At 39.6% G+C, this 13,038-nt stretch overlaps 1 pseudogene; it reads left to right on the forward strand.

Annotated features, from left to right (window-relative positions):
• Positions 1 to 8,089: 8,089 nt before the first annotated feature.
• LOC117286907 overlaps positions 8,090 to 13,038 on the forward strand; it is a 7,946-nt pseudogene continuing 2,997 nt past the window's right edge.

Raw genomic sequence — 13,038 nt, forward strand, 5'->3', positions numbered from 1 at the left:
GGGGCGCCCCCTGGTGGATTCCGTGCGCGGCGCAGTAAACCCAAGAGGAGAGTTCCAGTAGAGGTCGCCGCTAGCCTAGAGTCCCCCCGGGATGCAGGAAGGTGGACCTCAGCATGGAGCTCACTTCTTTTCTTCTCCCACGCCCAGTGGCGGTAGCAAGGAAAAAGAGTTGAATTTATGCAATTCCTGGACCCTAAGCTTTCCAAATCCAGGGTTCTACAGGCCTCTTCATTTTACTCCCAAACATTAGCTGCTCCCTTTGAAAGCAAAACCATTGAGCTCATCCCCTGTGCTGTCCTTCGAAACTGCCTCCAACCTTCTCGCAGCCAACCAGCTGATCCGCATATTTTCATCCAACAAGACAGTTCTTGCCCTGTGAGAAGTCCCAAGGCAGGTGTTGAAACAGAGAGGCATGGGGGTGAGGAAGACCGGTCCCTCCTCTCCCCAGCCCTGGTCTAGGCGGAGAAGCCTGAGTCAGACAAATCAAGGCAGTCGAGCAGTTTCCGGAGTAGAGGTCGGTGCCTAGGCAGGGGCTTGGCAGCAGCCTGTGTTGGAGCAGGCAGAGGGGAGGAGGAGGCAGCTCAAAGGCGGAAGCTGGAGGCAGAAATCAGACCCCCCGTGACTCAGGCTTTTGAAATGAAGCAAATCTCTAGCCAGAGAGAGATGCTGACTGTAAAGAAAGGAAACGGCTTAGAAATCAAATCTGTCTTGGGGAGGGGTGGGGAGAAGGGCTAAGTGTCAAAGCCACTCTGTGAAACATCTTCCGGGATTGAAAGCAGAGACCCGGAGCCTGATGAATGGACATGGACAGGTTGCAAACATGGAAGAAAATGTCTAGTTACAGCAGAATAGGTATGCCATAGATATGCGCTGCCCCGTGTATAAAGATCCCTTGGTTTGTTTTTGCGTTATTGAACCCAGGACCTTTGCGCTGAGCTACCTCCCAATGGCCATTTTGTTTTCTGAGATAGGGTCTGGCTGTGTACTGCAGGCTCACCTTGAACTCACCATGGAGCCTGGACTGGCCTCGAGCTTGCAGCAATCCTCCTGCCTCAGACTCCTGAGTGCTGGGATTACGGGAATGAACCACCATGCCTGCCAGCTTTTTTATTTTTGAAGAAAAATCTTAAATTGTGTGCATTGACTTCAAACCTGGGATCTTCCTTTTATAAGATTTTTAAAAATATTTTTATAGAAAAATACTTTACAAAGATTTCAGAACATAACCAGTCATTATGTAGTACTATAGAAAGATGAATAAAAAGAATGAGTCTCAAGGATTTAAAAAGTATGCCTAGAAACATATCGCAGTCTCCATGAAAGTACATAAAAGGCTAGGGCAAGGTGCCATGTTGGTACTGGCATGTTGTGCCCAATTTATAAAACTGACTTTTAAAAATATGTACAGCAGGGCTGGGGATTTAGCTCAATGGTTCCGCCACCTGCCTCACAAGTACGAGGTCCCGAGTTCAATCCCCGGAACCCAAAACAAAAATATGTACAGCAAGCTGAAGTCCCAGCACTCAGGAGCCTGAGGCAGGAGGATCGCTGAGCATTTGAGGCCAGCCTGAGTTCCATAGTTAGTTCAAGCCTGACCTGAGCAACATAGTGAGACCCTGACTCAAAAACAAACATAAAAATGGATAGTGACATGGGTTAAAGTAGGATCTCACTTGTGTATAAACTTGAGCTTTTACCTTCTATGGCCAAACTCAGAGGGAGCGGCTGAGCAGGCAGAGTACAACACGGGTAGCAGTGGCTTGCCTCCCATCCTGCCCTACTCCCTCCTCCGTCTATGGCCACGTTCAGGTGCGGAGTCCAGAGTGAACAAGCGCAGGGCATCCTACCCTGAGCTGGGGGAGATTCTGCTCACCGAGCTGCAGGGGGAATCCCTGAACACCTCTACCTTCTGAGAATGTGAGTGCTGTTCTGTGGCCAAACTATTGACACACTTAAACTTCTTATGCATTCACTACATTATAAATCTGCTTTACAATTTGCTTCATTTTGTAGTTTACATGATAGCCATTTATGATGAGCTATAAATGCTTAATAGAATATTGTGCCTATCTGATAATAAAAATCTAAAAATTCTTCTGAAGTTAAACAACAAACATTATCAGAGAATTCTTGCTAAACATTTCATTTTTCATACATCAAATACTTTAAGATCAATAGGATCAATTAGGATAATGCTGGTTATGAAACAGTAATCTTCATAATTGGAGAAGAACTTGTGTTTATGATACAAGTGATAGTTGAAATATAAAACAAGTGGGCCAGAGATTTAGCTCACTGGCACCATGCCTGCTTCTCATGAGCAAGGTCCTGAGTTTGATCCCCAGTACCAAAAAAATTAAAAATAAAACAAGTTGTTTAAACATCAGCCATACTCAGCAACCTCATCTTTGACAAAGGAGCCAACCATCCTCACTGGAGGAAAGATAGCTTCTTTAATAAATGGTGTTGGAAAAACTGGCTCTCAACTTGCCAAAGATTAAAACTAGATCCCTATCTTTCACCATGCACTAAACTAAAATCCAAAGGGATTAAAGATCTAAATATCAAAAAGAAACACTAAACTTACTGGAAAGTAAATTAGGTAGAACTCTCAAAGACACTGGCATAGGAGAAGACTTTAGGAACAAATTCTCAGCAGCATGAGAACTTGCACAAAGAATCAACAACTGGGATTTCATTATATTAAAAAGTTTTTGCACTGCAAGAGAAACTACCAACAGAGCTAAGAGACAACCTACAATGTGGGGAAAATAATTTTAACAGCTACTCCTCAGACAAAGAACTACTATCTAGAATATATAAAGAACTCAAATCAGACCCCCCAAAAACAAAGACCTCATTCAAAAGTGGGCATCTGAAATGAACAGACATTTCTCAGACAAACAAGTAAAAGCAGCAAATAAATATATGAAAAAATGTTCAATATCACTGGTCATTTGAGAGATGCAGATGAAAACAACACTGAGATTGCACCTTACCGTAGAAAGAATGGCTGCTAACAAGAAAATCAACCAATAGGCCATCGCTCCAGCACCAGGAAGGTAGCCACGTGGGCACCCCTGAACCCCCATAACTCCCCTTACCCCCCCCATGCACTCTCAGACCTCCTGACTGTGCCAGTCTTTGGACCCACTCTGCAGAGGCAGAGGTTGTCATAAAGGGTATTTTTCTGAGTTCCCAATTTTGAACATCTTTAAAGAAAGGGCATGGGAAACCTGTAGTAGAACGGTGTGGACTTCAACCATTCAGAAGGTTGGGGAACTCAATCTGGGCCTTGCAGCTGAAGGTCAGTCTGCCTCATGGGGTTCAGCCATCAGCTAACTGAGACCAGAGGTCTGGTGTCCTAGCTCTGTCTGAGCCATTAAATGGTAAATATACTATAATGAAAAGTTTGTTCACTGCAGACATGTTCTGGACGGCTTCTTGATTTCCATTTAATTCAAATGGTTTAAGGGTGATAGACTAGTGACTACCACAGGTGGTCACTTTCCAAGTTGTGCTTGATCATAAAGTGTTGCTGATTGTATCAGTTGGGATAAAGGATTGTGGTTGATTTGATGAGCTGTTTTCTCTGATGTTATGAAGATGAGAATATCTGTGGGTCATTAGAGACCCAGAAGCTAGGGCGCAACTATGTCAGGAAGATTTGGGTGATGATCCAGAGATTAAAACAAGGACAGTCCGACAACAAAAATAAAAATGAGAAAACACTTAAGCAAGACACAAAGACAGACTTCCAGTTCACCAGTGGCAAACAGTAGGGCAAATGAGGATGAAAAGGCCGATAGTGAACCACCAGGACACCCTGAACTCAAAGCACAGGAAGTAACAAAACAGATCAATCAGGCTCTAGAAAAATTCAAAAGAGAAATAATTTCCCAGATAACCATAGAGAGAGTAAGCAAAATGAAAGTCGTGATTCGAGACTCTAGAGTAGAAATTGACAAAAAAAATAGATGAGCTCAGGACCACGATAGAAGCCATGGAGGCCCAGCATAAGAAAGAAATGGAAACAATAAATGCCCAACATAGGAGAGAAATAGAATCCATAAAACAGATTCAAACAGATAGATATCCAGGAGACTAAACACTCCATTGACAGTGTATGCAGCACAATAAAAGAATGCGAAGATAGAATCTCAGATATCGAAGATAAGATCACAGTCAGTGGCCGTGAAAAGAGAGGTCTCTTAAAAACAGCACGGGATCATGATAAATCAATCCAACAACTCCTAAAAGATGAAAAGAAGAATAACATAAGACTGATAGGAATACATGAAGTAGCAGGAGAAAATACAAATGACTTAAAAAAGCTGTTCGCAGAATTAATGACAGAAAACTTCCCAAACAGAGAGGAAGAATTTGACCTTCAGATAAGTGAGGCATATAGGACCCCAACTAGCCACAATCAAAAAAAATCTACACCTAGACATATAATAATCAAGATCCCAGAAACCCAACAGAAGAACAAAATACTACAAGCAGTAAGATAAAAGAAACAAATCACATATAAAGGAAAGCCCATCAGAATCACAGCAGACTTTTCAACACAAACCCTTGGGGCAAGGAGAGCCTGGAATGAGATATCTCAAGTACTTAAAGAGAACAACCTCCAACCTAGACTGATGTATCCTGAAAAACTCTCTTTCAAAATGGATGGGAAAATAAGATACTTCCACGACAAAGAACACCTGAGAAACTACATGAATACCAAAGCAGCACTACAAGCAATTCTAAACAAGATCCTAGAAAAAGACAATGAAGGCAACAACACCATGAGGCCCAACAGAGCAAATCAAATAGGCAAGGCAAGAAACTAAAAGGAGAAGGTGAAAAAGTAAAAAGAGTCAACAAAAGGACAATAACATGACAATAATAAATCAGTACATATCAGTTATAACCATCAACATCAATGGCCTCAACTCACCAATCAAGAGAAATAGCCTGACAAAATGGAATAAGAAGCAAAATCCAACAATATGTTGTATACAAGAAACATACCTAGTGCAAAAAGAAGCCCATAGACTGAAAGTGAAAGGATGGAAAACAATTCTCCATGTGATAGGAGCCCAGAAAAAAGCAGGGGTAGCAATCTTATTTGCAGACAAAGCAAATTTCAAACCAAAACTGATTCTAGTATTATTGATATAGGACAGTACTGTATCATACCTCTGTGAATGTAAAATATCTTGCACCTGCTTTATGATACATAGTAGTGACTGTGCTTTATCAGAGCTATTTTTAATGATATTACTCTAGAATTTTCTCTTTCTAGATGATGATTAAGATGCTAAAAAAAGAAAAAAATGGTGCCAGGTACCACAACAGCAACAGAGCTTTGCTGTTTTCTGGATATTATTCTTTTCTTTGTTTTTTTGTTTTTGTTTTTTAATGGAATGTGCTGAATGTCTATAATTTTGTTCAGATGACTGCAGAGCCTGGAAAAGCTGTTGCTGCTATTGATGCATTGGTCTTTTTATATAAATATAAATATACATACATATACATATATAATTTGAATTTTTGGAAACTTTAACTGTGCTGTAAACTTTGGAAAAAGTTATCCCAATTTACTGTGTTGAGTTGGCATTGTACAGAAATTGACAGCCATATTGGTCTAGAAATGTTAATTTTTTTATTTTTATTTTTATTTTTATTTTTTTCCATTTGTACAGGGGTAACGCACTGTATTAAATATGTAAGGTCATATCTACATGGGTTTGATTACAGAAACTAATAAAGTATTCTCTAAATAAAAAAAAGAATAAGATAAGACTACAAGAGCAAGAAGTAATTTACGTATGTTCAGGGATCATTTTCACCTTCAGAATTAAGGATTATTTTAATCTTACATCATTGCCTTTTCTCTTTTACTTTCCTTTTTTGTTTTTGTTTTGTGTGTGTGTGTGTGTGTGTGTGTGTGTGTGTGTGTGTACCAGGAATTGAACTCGGGTCCTTGCGCTTGCATGGCAGGCCACCAAACCGCTGAGCTAAATCCCCGGCCCTAGTTTTATTTTAGGATTCCCTATTTTTAATGTTCATACAGAGATTTCTTTAACGGAAATACTGAATAGTTTCTCTGGTGTGCAAAACTATGATAGTATACAGGATCCTAATAAGATAATTAATAATGTGAAATAGGAAGTAAAGGACTAAAGGTGTGGGGAAAGTGGGAAGGGTGGGGGAAAGGCAATAAGGGAGAGGAAAAAATATGAGAAATTGAAAAAATGGAAATAAAGTGTTTGTAAATGGGGAGGGGAGGAGGAGGGTGAAGGGAGGGCAGGGACAAGGGGAAAAAATGAGAATCAAGACCTGTCATGTAAAGGTACAGGATTCCAATAATGAATGTGACTGTATTATATACCTAGATTGTACCAATAACCTCAATAAAAAGAAAATCAACCAAAAAAAAATGCTGGAGGGGCTGTGGGGAGAAAGGAACCCTTCTCTATTGTTGGTGGGAGTGCATACTTGTACCACCACTGTGGAAATCAATATAGACATGCCTCAAAGAACCAAGAATAGAGGTCCCATTTGACCCAGTTATCCCTCTGCTGGGTATCTTTCCAAAACAATTAAAAGAATCATACCACGGTGATATGTGCACACCCATGTTTATAGTGGCACAGTTTGTAATAGCTAAAACTTGGAAACAACCCAAATGCCCATCAACTGGAGACTGGATAAAGAAGATGTGGTTTTCCTTAAAATGGAGTACTACTCAGCCATAAAGAATGAGAAACTAGAGACATTTATAGCTAAATGAATGCACATTGAGGCTATACTCCAGTGAAATAAATAGGACACATTTGAGTAAATAACAAATAGTTTCCCTGGTGTGAAAAACTAAAAGTGTAAATAAAGTTCAAGTGTTATAAGCGATAGTTTGAAATAGGAAGAAAATGGCTAAAGGCGAAGTGGAAAGGGAAGGGTAAAGGTATTGAGGGCAAATTTAAAATGTGGAAAAAATGGAAACAAAGTCTTTGTAAATAGGGAAGGTTGAAGGGGTGAAGGGAGGGCAGAGGTGTGGGGAAAAAATAAGAACCAAGACATATCATGTAAAGGTGCAAGATCCCAATGATAAATGTAACTATGGTTGCTTTAAAAATACCAATAAACTTAATGTGTTAAAAAAAAAGAGTTAAAACAAGTTGTTTAGCCCAGTTTGAACAACAGTGAGGTTTAGCCTGTGGAGCATAATGTTAATTTTGTCATAAAGCTGCATAAACATGGGTCTATTTTTAGAATATTTATATTGATGAATTTTAATTTTATGAGTTTTATTGTATTAAACAATGAGTACTTAATAGGAGAAATTAAGTATTGAATTTGTAATATTTATTGCATGCTTATAAAAAAGCATCAAAATTTTCAACTTTAACTTTTTTTGTTATACAAAGTCTAAAAAAAGAAGAAATAATTTTTACATAAACTGCAATTAAAATAACAACAGCACTTTACAAAAAAAAAAAAACTTTACTCCAATTATCACAGCTAAGCAGACTACACACATACACTTGGTCTTAGCCAAAAGGCTGAGCAGCGGTGGAGGTTTGCACATTTGACAACAGCATATGCCACACCCACGTACAGCTCTCACTGACAGCACACGTGTTTTGTTTTCCTGGACTTCTGTAGGACACACTTGACATCTCACTTGTATTGCTGTTTTCTCGGGAGTTTATTATATCATATAATGTGCAGCTGACAGGAACATAGAATATCAATAAAATAAAGTACTAAATTCTTCACATGTAGCGTGCATTCAGTGGTAAAGATGGTTTCGGGGGTTTTGATAGTTGTGAATATTGGTTCTCCTTAATGAACCCAGAATGAATATCTTCAAAAGGAGAAACAGATGAGTCCAAAGGGCCTCCAAGCATGAACACAGAGATCCACACAAGATGAAACAGGAAAACTGTGCCCATCCTGAGATCAGACCCATCCAAACCAGGCCACATTTTCACATAATCAAATAAAAGCCAAGGTTCCCATTTTTCCAGTTATTGCTGATGATCCCATCAAGACACTGCAGATGGAACCACACAGGCCAGGGATACCCTGTGATATGGCAGTCAGAGGCCAGGACAGTTCTATAAAGGAAAGCAAGACCCATGTCAGCCAGAAACTCCAGCCAGAAACAGTAGAAGACCCATCCATCTTGGAAGCTGTGGATGGGCTCCGTTACCTGAAAGGCATAGGTGAGTTGTTGCTGACATTCAAATTCATGGATGCTGGTGTCTCTCACTCATAAGATGATTCTCTCAGACAGAAACCAAACAGAGGGTCTATAATATTCAGGATGGATGAAACATGAGTTCTAAAATGATGACTGTTCTTGTTGTGGAAATAAAAAGATGTATTAAAAACTGTTAGTTATAAAAATATGAGAGAGTTTACACAGGACAAAGAGAAAAGTCCACTTGTCTGTCACAGCTGATCAGTAGAAGTTTTTTGTAAATATAAAAACTTAGGCCCAACTTCTAAGGAAGGTCAGGCACTGATGGAGCAATATTATTTAGTCAATCAGCCCCAGATATATGGCACAAATTACAAAAACTTCAGATGGGCTGCCAGGCCCCTTTAACCTAATCATTAGACACAGCGTTTTTTGTGTTCAACAGCCAGCATCTGGAAAAAGATAAAAAGGAGAGGAACAGGGGCCGGGGTGCAAAATTATAGCCATAGCAATTGGCAGTCTTTGAAGGACATCCAAGTCGTCCAAGAGAAAATCCAGGACCGGTCAAGAAAAGAGATTCTATTTTAAATACAAGGTGACTGGACACTGGGCATGTGAGCGTACTAGCCAACTTCCTCAGGGCTGCTCCGTGTGTCAGGTGACGGATGTGCCTGACACGTGGCCCTGGAGGATTGACTGTCCCTTCTCCCAGAGAGGGGCTAGGCCAGCCGACACCCTTACCTTCTGCTCTGACAAAGAGGACTAAGAGGGCCCTGGAGCAAACTGCAATGCTCCTGTCCACAGATAGCTCCATCTCCTGTGAGAAACCCTCAATTCCTTTCGGATACAGGGACAGCCTACTCAGTTTCAACTTCCTTCTTGAGAAAACCCTCTTCCAGTTCTTTGGCTATAATTTGGATTGTGGGAAGCTCTAATCAGAGCTTCTTTATTTTTGCTTTCACACTCCAATTCAAAGGTCAAATATTCGAACACAAGTTGGTAATTTTCCCATGATGTCCCATTCCCTTACTAGAAAGATTTACTAGTAAAATTAGAGGCAGCTCTCCAATTTCAGCAAAGGCCAAAGTGAATTTTACCTGTTGAGACTACACTAGGCCTCCCTGACCTAATTAGTCAGCAGGTGGACCCAATTGCATAGAGCGAATTCAACAATACTAGTAGTTATAAAACTAAAAGAGCCAAGCTAGTTTCCCGGCTGAAGGCAATATCCAATCAAAGAGGAGGCTTCTAAAGGCCCCCAGTCTCTCATAGACAGGTTTCTCAAACATGGCCTTCTGTGGCCTTGTCCATTCCCTTGCAATACTTCTATTCTCTTTGTAGTAAATCCTTCGGGAGAAAATAGAATGGCACAAGACCTCTGCCTCTTATAATGAAGCTGTAATCCCAATACACCCTCTGGAGGTAGGTCCATATACAACCCTCTCCCAAATTCCCAGAGACACAAATTGGTTCTCATCTGAGACCTCAAGGATGCCTTCCTCTCTATTCCTTTCCATCTAGACTCCCAGTTCCTATTTTCCATTGGGTGAGAAAAACCACCTCAAAGGAGAAACAATATACTCGGACAGTCCCACAGGGCTTTACAGACAACCTTCACCTTTTTATTTGGGCACTGGAGAAGGACTTTAGGATCCTAGAGCTTAAATAAGGAGCCATCCTACAGTTCATAGATGGTATTTTAATTTGCAGCCTAATATTGGAGTTATTCAGCCATAATACTACCAAACTCTCAATTTCTAGCTAAAAAGTAATATAAATTCTCAAAAGAAAAAACTCATCTATTCTTTCAGACAGTCTGATACGTAATAGACGCTTTTGCACCCTGAGAATGGCAACTGTCTAGGGACCAATCCAGGTTATTTGCAATCTTGAGGCCTTAAACAACAACTTCATTCCTTCCTAAGCCAGCTTCTGCCAAATCTAGATACCTAATTTCAACTAATGATGAAGCCTCTATATGAGGCTGTCAAAGTCCTGAGTCTTAGCCCTTAGAATGGATAAAAGTGACCGATATTGCTTTTCAAGGAATAGAGCACGTTCTCACTCAGCCTCCAGCAGTGGTAATACCTGATTTAAGAAAGTCCTTCTTCCTCTACGGATCAAAAGAAGAGAAGAATTGCTTTGGGTGTCTTGGCCCCAAAGCTAGGAACCTTGCCTAGTGTTATACTTTTCATAAAGTTAGATGGAGTGGCTGCTGGATGGCCACCCTGCCTGAGAGCAATAGCAGCTGTGGCTATGCTAACAGAAAAGCCCATAAAACTAATTTTGGGACAGAAACTAGAAGTTCTGACTCACCATCAAGTCAAGGCTATCCTTGAGACAAAAGGTTACTTGTGGTTGACAAGGAAACCGTTTACCAAGTACCAGGTCACACTTCTGGACACCCCTGATTACCATAAAGACTTGCACTACTTTTGGGGGGTATCAAACTTGGGTCCTTGTGCTTGCAAAGCAGGTGGCAGCACCACTGAGCTAAATCCCTGGCCCGCACTACATTTAATCCTGCCTTATTGATGCCCATAGGGTTATTATGAAATGAACTTTCCCCAAAATCATGTAGAATTGCTCCCAACATAACTCCTTTTGTTTTTTGTTTAATGTAAATATATTTTTAGAAAACCAAGCATGCCCAACGATGGTTTGTCCCTATGTATTGTGAGGACCTATAGCATATTTAACTGGCTTAGCTGCCTATAATAAGCTCTTTTCAAAGAGCTATTCCCAACCGCAGTTAGGGGAAAAGGGATGCAGGTTTCATCTAACTGCTTCAAGCTGAGAAAAGTCGGTGTAGGGAGGATCGCAGTTAGGGCCCCCTTCTAGGGAGCTAATTTAACAGGCCTTAAATGAAAACCATGTTGTAAATAGGCAATAAAAACCCTCTGTATACAGTACATCTTGTGAATATAGGTAAAGAAATGAATGTCTAGCACATTTGTCATTGATACTGTCTGTATAATCACTTGGAATTTGGTGGTCTATAGCAAGGATAAGCAAAAAGAAAATGAAAAAAACTCTCTAAAGAGATTACAGCATGCATAGTTAAGCTATAAGCACTAAAAATAAAAAGGGCAGCTTGAGGAAAGAGGCATGTTTAGAAACTGTCTTTAAGGAACTAAAATAGTGAATGTAACTTACTGACTCATAGCTAATCTCTGGTCTATAAGTCAGGGATATTTATTTATTTTTCCATAGTTTCTCTTAATTCTGGCTGAAAAAGATTAAAAATCTAATAACTTTTTTTTAATTTTAGCTAAAAAACTCAAAACTCTTGAACTCATATAAATATTATCTTCAGTTATACTTTTCTACTGGGTGTTTAAGACCAAGTTATGGAGAGACCTAGAGTAAATAAAATTAATCTCTTGCTATCTACCAAGGTCGATTAAGTCTCCTCAGGCACTGTCTTGGAACCCTGCAGAGGGTCTCTTAGCTCCTCTGTCAATGTCAGCCGTCAGGGTGTGTCATGGCCTTGCTCAACCATGTTGCTTTCTGTGAAAGCGTGGGAGATTGTTTTCCTCCATGTGACATTTTTTTGGCACACTTCTTGTAGGATCCTACTGTTTTGGTGTGCAGCGACCTCACTTCTCAGGAGGTTGGGTGAGTCACCAAAGATGAAGGATCTGGTGGGAGGTTCCCTCAGGTTCCCTCATCTTTTTTCTTGTAGTTGTTGACCTTGGAGGGCCAGGGCCAAAATATTGGCTGTCTTCTTAGCCCAGTTACTTTGCTAGTGCTTGTCTCTAAGCTTTAGTTGTTGAATACCCAGAAGAGAAGATCAATATCATTAGCATTGCAATAAGAGTAGCAAACTCCACTATATAATTTTACCTGGATATTAAGCATTTGAGTAAAAATATAGTTAGGAGACCATTATTATTGCCAATCATGGTTGTTCTAATGGTTGAACCCCTGAAGAATATTAACAGAAAAAATTTTTGAACCATGGACTACACATAATATTTTAACATGACAATCATGATACTATCTTTGTAATACACTTAAATGTGTAGCTTAGTATAAAACAGTTGTTGTTAAACATACTCCCACCAAGAAAATGCATGAAAAAGGCTCTTACCTAGGTAGCTATTTTTGACAGGATGTCACCTAAAGAAAGTATATCCACCTACCAGTATGCCTGTTACCATAGGCTGCTGGAGCAGAAGAGGAAGGCAAATATCTGAATCAAAAGGTTATTACCAAAAGAATATGTTGGAAGGGCTATACAATTAGAAGGCATGAATACATTTTGTACACCAGAAAAGTAGCAGTAATAAGTATCACAATCACATAAACCCTTATGTCTTTCAATGTAGTTTGGTACCAAAAGCATCTTTCTAATAGCACCTTTTTGTTTATGCCACAGAAATTAATCTTTTGAAGATGACCAATGTAGACAAATAAAAATAACATATTTAGAACTCAACCCATGTAAACTTTTTATAACATATTTAGAGCTTAAACATCAATGATAACCATTGTGATCAATTTATAATAACATATTTAGACAATGTTTGTTAGGGTGTGTCTCCCATAATGTTGTGAAAATTATTTGGGGTCCCTTTAGTGAATTAAGACCAAAATAATTATTTTCTGAGCAGCTGCTTCTTTATTCACCAAAGGGAGTCCCATTGAACAGTCTCTTCAAACCCAAGCGTCTCTATATATTTACTTTGACAAACAAAATTTAAAATATATATACTTTTTTTTATTTTATAACTGCTCAGGCTGGGGATTTAGCTTGGTGGTTCTGCCACCTGCCTCACAAGCACAAGGATCCAAGTTCGATACCCAGTACCAAAAAAAAAAAAAAAAAAAAAAAA

This window comes from Fukomys damarensis, unplaced genomic scaffold (assembly GCF_012274545.1).
Source record: "Fukomys damarensis isolate Sample0158 unplaced genomic scaffold, DMR_v1.0_HiC HiC_scaffold_19, whole genome shotgun sequence".
Lineage (NCBI taxonomy): Eukaryota > Metazoa > Chordata > Mammalia > Rodentia > Bathyergidae > Fukomys > Fukomys damarensis.